Genomic DNA, 6,303 nt, shown 5'->3' on the forward strand with positions numbered 1-6,303 from the left:
CAACAAGTTAGTTTCCGCCTTGGATACATACAATAATTGCCCAGTGATCATTTTATCCCCTGGTCTCAGCTTAGTATTCCCCAAAAGTGGCACTGTTATCCCAGTACCTTCTACCCCCATCACATTTAGGGTTTCATTAGTTAATTTAATCCCTGAAGCTTTACAAGTCAGTAATGACTTAGCTGCCCCAGTGTATTGGGTTTGCTGGCAAGGTTCGGGCGGGGTGTGAGGGGTGTGAGAGTGGGAAACTGCAGTGGCAGCCCCCGTGAGAAAAACCCAGAAACCTCCCCGTGGTAGATAAGGGACAATTTCATCTGGCCCCAAAGAGGCCCACTGCTGCCCAGAGCCAAGCCATGAGCAACACAGTCCGTGCCTCTGTGAGAGCACATCCACGAAAACAAACAGACAAAGAAACGAACAAAACCCTGCTGCTCAACAGCAGTTGGGAGAGCGAGAAACCCCCCCGCAGACACCAAAGTCAGTGCAGAAGGAGGGGGAGGAGGCGCTCCAGGCGCTGGAGCTGAAGCCCCCCTGCGGCTGCTGGAGAGGCCCCTGGTGGAGCAGGCTGTTCCCCCCTCCCCGATGCTTGGGAAACTGAACAAACACCACAGCAAATATGCAAATATACCAAAACTTCTAGACTGTTACTTAGATAATGCCTACATCACCTTTCCCTGCTCATTCAACTTCGAATACCTTTACCACTTTCAACAAACCTTTTAACACTTCCTTTATCTTTCTCTAGCCTTTACTTTTCTAATGCCGACATCAAAGGCTCAGTCAGGGGCCAACTTAATTCCATACCTTTTCCCTCCAAGATGCTGAAACAACATCAATATACAACATTTCATCCTGTTTTCCTTCTCTCCACAAAAACATTGACTGTAATATGGTGTTATAATTAGTAGTTCCATTTAGGGGCCACTCCGCTCCATCCTCTAGTTTATAAAGTGGCCACCACTGATTACAATATTTGATAAGAGTTCTTTTACTTTCTGTACCCTCTCACCCCACTATATCCCTCCAATGTGTTAGTATACATCCTAGGAGGCTTTTCCTCGGGATTTCTTTGCTTTGAACTTTTCCTATTGTAATCTACAGTGGTTAATATTCCACCGTTTTCCTAGAAGCTCTTTACTAGTCAATCCCAACCCCTCCAAAATCCACAATATACAGATACACAAGTAAAAACAGACCACTGTAAATTAACTGCCTGTAGACAATTACACTGGGGACATTTAAACCTGATGAGCCGATAATATGCCTTGGCAAATTTTGTTCCCTTAGACATACACCTCAATGGCAGTTCTTATATTTACATATTAACATATTAACATTTGTATAAAAGAACACTTTAACAAAAATGCCCGGGCTTTTATATATACAATATACAATGTACAGTTATTATTCCAGTTAGAATTATTCCTCAGCAGCTGCAAACATTATGCCAGTTGCCATTAAAGATCACTTACCCTCCTCCTGTCTCTTTCTTAAAATCTCAGACGTCCCCGGAGTTAATGGGGACTGCCACATATTCCTAGTCACTGGTCCCTGAGTGCTAGAATCAGAGTTACTATCAGAGTCTCCCCGGGGTTGCAGATTAGGAAGCCCGGGAGTCGGAGGGGCTGCAGGTGGGGGTGGTGGAATATAGGGAGGCAGTGGGGCTGGAATCTCTAATTCTTGGTTTATCTTGTGCCTCCCATCCCCTCCTTTTTCTTTTAGTGGATATAAATTGGCTCGAGTTTCCGAGCTGATCCACAAATGTGCATATTCACTTTCTTCCAAACTAAAAGGTTCTTTTGAGTTTACATAAATATTTAGGGCCTGGCAAACCCAATCTTCAAAGGACCCAAATACAGGCCAGTAAAGGTGGTCTCCTCAAATCTGTTTACCACCCCAAACTTCAACACAATAATGTATCATTTTTACTTTATTCCTTCCCCGCCTAAAAGGGGAATCCTCCCAATTTTTAATCATTAATCCCGGGGTAACCTAACATCAGACGTTACCCCGCCCATGGGACCAGAAGGCTTACTCTTCTTCTGTCCCATCTTCTGGAGCGCCTTCACACACACACACAAATCGCTTCCCCCTTTTCGTGGCCCAGTCCCTCGCGGGATGTGGGAACCGCACTACTGAGGGGTCCACACTTGCTTCGTCCGCAATTGGACGTCTCACAGCGACACGCTCCAGGATACCCAACCCCAACCGAACGGATCACCGGCCTATACTTACTCACTCCTGAGTCTTCGTTCGGTCTTCGTGCACAAAGATTACTAGGGGTTGCCGGCTTTATTTGCTTGCTGCCGAATTTAGGGTTCGTCGGTGAAGGATTTGAATGAAAGCAGTCCTAGCGAAGGCCGCTGAAATCAGTGGGGCGCCCCCTCCGAAGGTCTTTCAATCAGATTGCCTTCATCCGAGTCACGGCACCAAATTTGTTACAAGTTGCCCCCTTAATTAATTTTCAGAGAGCATTGCATTAATAATAGAAAGGAATTTATTGAGTAAGCAACAGCAAGCAAAACAGCGCTGGGCGGCCGGGGAGTCTCGGCTCCACCAACGGCACCCACCTCACCACCGCCAGGGTCCCTTTTTATATCTTGGTAATTCTGGGATTACGCAGCACATCCTGGTATATTCTGCGACTGCGCGCACTGTTGCTAGGGGGTCGTCTCTGTCCCTCTGGTGGTCGTGAAGATGAAGGCCGTAGTCTTCCTCAGCGTTGTGGTTCAACTTCTTTTTTTATTTGGTCATGTTGGCCCAGCGTGAGACAGGAATGCAGGATGTTGATACACTAGTTTAGCAACTTATCGGGAGATGGTTACATGAACTTTGCAGCAGTGTCTTTGAACAAAAGAGGCAACTGAGATGCAGAAGGAGAGAAGGGGAGGGGGTTCTCTTTTTTGTTACATTAAGCAAAAGAATTTTCATAGTGTCTAGCCAAGTATTATACATCTTACTTCAGCAGGGAGCTTTTGCAACTCCTGCTCCTCAAACGGAACTCCTTGTTTTATAATACAAAAGACAATGAACAAACATTTATTGTGTATTACAATTCCCAGCCTGTACTGGTGCTGCGGGTTATTCCTCCCTAGGAAGGAGACAGGACCCTGCACTTGCCCTTGTTGAACTTCATGGGGTTTCTCTCAGCCTATCTCTCCAGCCTGTCAGGGTCCCTCTGAATGGCAGCACAGCCCTCTGGGGTATCAGCCACTCCTCCCAGCTTTGTGTCATCAGCAAAGTTGCTGAAGGTGCACTCTGTTACATCATCCACTTCATTGATGAATAATTTGAAATACAGAGAGGAACTTTGGCATGTCCTGTAGCCCTGCACACCCAGGTAGGGCTGTTACTGCTTCAGGAATCAGTCAGCAAAGTGTTTAGAGAGGGCCAGTCAGTGTTTGCTTTGTCTGCTTCCAAGTGTGTTCCCCAGGAGAGACCCTGCTGCCTTCCAGGAGCTGTGAGCCCTTGACACCCAGAGCCATGTGCAGGGAGCCTGGTGGGGGGCAGAGCAAGGGAGGCCTTGGGCTGGGCCTCTGCTGCTGAGCTGGGCCGGGCTCCTGGGCCCAAGGGGAGCTCCTGGCAAGCGGACAGCGCTGCAGAGAGACAGCTCTGCCCAGGAGCAGCTCCTCTGCACAGCGCAGCAGGGCTGGGGGCACTGCCTGCAGAGACACAGTGCTTAAAGGCAGGCAGAAGTGGCAGGATGCCCAGAGCTCACTGCGGGAGAAGACTTTCCAGCCCTGCAGCCGGTAAGTCTCTGGCTGGAGGGCAATGCAGCCGCAGTTCCTGGAGGCAGGAGAAGCCGTGGGTGCAGACAAGGGTGTCCAGGGCTGTGGTGCAGAGCAGGGTCCCTGCTGTGCCCCAGGGGCTGTGTGCCGGGGCAGGGTCTCTGCCGCCTGCCAGGCTCAGCACTCAGCCTGCCCGGGGAGCTGCCCAGGGCACTGCGGGGAGAAGCTGCGGGTGGAAGGAGCCCCCCTGGCAGGGCAGGGTCCTGCTGCTGGTGGGAGGCTGCTGCCTGGGGCAGCCTGCTCACAGCTCTGCAGCACACCAAGAGAATTTCAAGGGGAACTTCACTCTCATCTTTCCTTAGCCTCTGCTTTCAGTTTTCTCTTCTTTTGGCTCACTGGGAATAGAAATAGAAGCTGTTATTTCCAGGAAGAGCCTAAGACTCATACGCCATCAGAAGGAGGTTTAGAAGAATCCCCAGAAACACCCTTTCCTGCCTCTCAGCCCATAGAATGCTCCACCACTACATGGGCAGTGTCAGCAGTGTCTGCGTGACCTGGTCTCTAGGACGTGTCCACAGTGAGCTGCCCCTGGGCAGAGCCCTGCTGCCAGGAGGTGTCTGCAGGGCAGAGCTGAGCACCCAGCAGGTGGGATGGGGGCTGTGAGCTGCAGGCAGGAGGCGTGGGGACAGAGACCCAGCTGCAGGCAGGGACAGCTGCAGGCAGTAGAGCCATGGGCAGGGAGTGAGAGGGAGCTGCTCCCAGCAGCAAGATGGGAGGGGGGATTTGGGCACTTGCCCTGTCAACACCTTCTTCATACAAACTCCTTAGTTTCTTTTCTCATCTAATAATAATATCATGAGATTCTTTTGACTAACTAGTCTTCTGGGTATGAGAATTTGTGTGCGGCTCAAAAACTGGTGATGATGTTCCTATCTCTCAGATATGCTATGAATAAAAGGCATCCATGTGCCCTCCTAACTGTTGAGTCTCGGGAAAATGCTGTGTGTGGGGAAGGAGCTGACTCTCCCTTCAGGACACCACATCTAAGGAAATTTGACTCTTTACATGGGGCTTCTGCTGGGCTGCATATATCCTTGCAGAAGGCACAGCTCTGCCCTAGCAACCCTGTGTTATTTAGCAGCCCCATGGAGAAGACACGTCAGTCCTAAGGCTGTAGAAATGTTGCTGAATGGTTGTATATGGGCAGCTGCTATGACCCCTCTGTGTCCGTGATGAAAGGCAGAGAGCTAAGATCCTCCTCAGATATGATGATATGGGTGAGGGGTTAAGAGGTCTGCTCTTTGAAAGTGGATTCCTGTGCTCTAAGCAGCATTAAGGCTCTATTCAGGAGAACAACTGAGTGTGACCTTTGCCTTTTGGGACCTCCAAGATTTCCATGGGTGGGCAGGACAAACACCAATGATATATACCTAAAAGGACCCCTTAGATGAGTTGCAGAAACTTTAAAAAACACACTGGAGTCTGGATGGTGGGTTTTCACAAGAACAGAGAGTTCACAGAATCACAGAATCACAGCATTTCTAGGTTGGAAGAGACCTCAAGATCATCGAGTCCAACCTCTGACCTAACGCTAACAGTCCCCACTAAACCATATCCCTAAGCTCTACATCTAAACGTCTTTTAAAGACTTCCAGGGATGGTGACTCCACCACTTCCCTGGGCAGCCTGTTCCAATGTCTAACAACCCTTTCGGTAAAGAAGTTCTTCCTAACATCCAACTCCCCTGGTGCAACTTAAGCCTATTCCCCCTCGTCCTGTCACCAGGCACGTGGGAGAATAGACTAACCCCCACCTCACTACAGCCTCCTTTAAGGTACCTGTAAAGAGCAATAAGGTCGCCCCTGAGCCTCCTTTTCTCCAGGCTGAACAAGCCCAGCTCCCTCAGCCGCTCCTTGTAGGACTTGTTCTCCAGGCCCATCACCAGCTTTGTCGCCCTTCTCTGCACCCGCTCAAGCACCTCGATGTCCTTCTTGTAGCGAGGGGCCCAAAACTGAACACAGTACTTGAGGTGCGGCCTCACCAGAGCCGAGTACAGGGGGACGATCACCTCCCTAGCCCTGCTGGCCACATTGTTTCTTATGCAAGAGTTATTGTGAATTTGCAGCAAGCATGCTGAAAATAGTTTGATATCTCATCTGTATTTAATCCAAGAACAGCCCAAGTTCTCATTTACCTAACTGTGGAGGGCAGGACTGCCTCCTCGAGAGCCCTTCTCATCCCAGTGGCGCCATCAACCAGCACCAACCACAGCTCATGAAAGGGACCTGCAAAGGTGTTCCTGAAAGGGGAGAGGCAGTCTGGGAGGTTTGTACAAGAAATGGAGTGGGTTTGATCACAGTGTTCTGTCCTAATGTTTTCCTGTTTTTTCCTCCTCATACAGCTCTCCATACCCAGATTACTTCGCTCACTCTGATCTCAAGGACAGAGTCATTGCCTCACAGGACCCACAAGATTTCACCTGGAGTGCAGAAGTAATGCCAAGGACTTCCAGAGTCCCCTGCTCCCAGCAGCACCCTCTGGCAGCACCAGCTAGAACTAGCAAGGCATCTGCGAT

Source organism: Netta rufina (assembly GCF_964035555.1).
Source record: "Netta rufina genome assembly, chromosome: 18".
NCBI lineage: Eukaryota > Metazoa > Chordata > Aves > Anseriformes > Anatidae > Netta > Netta rufina.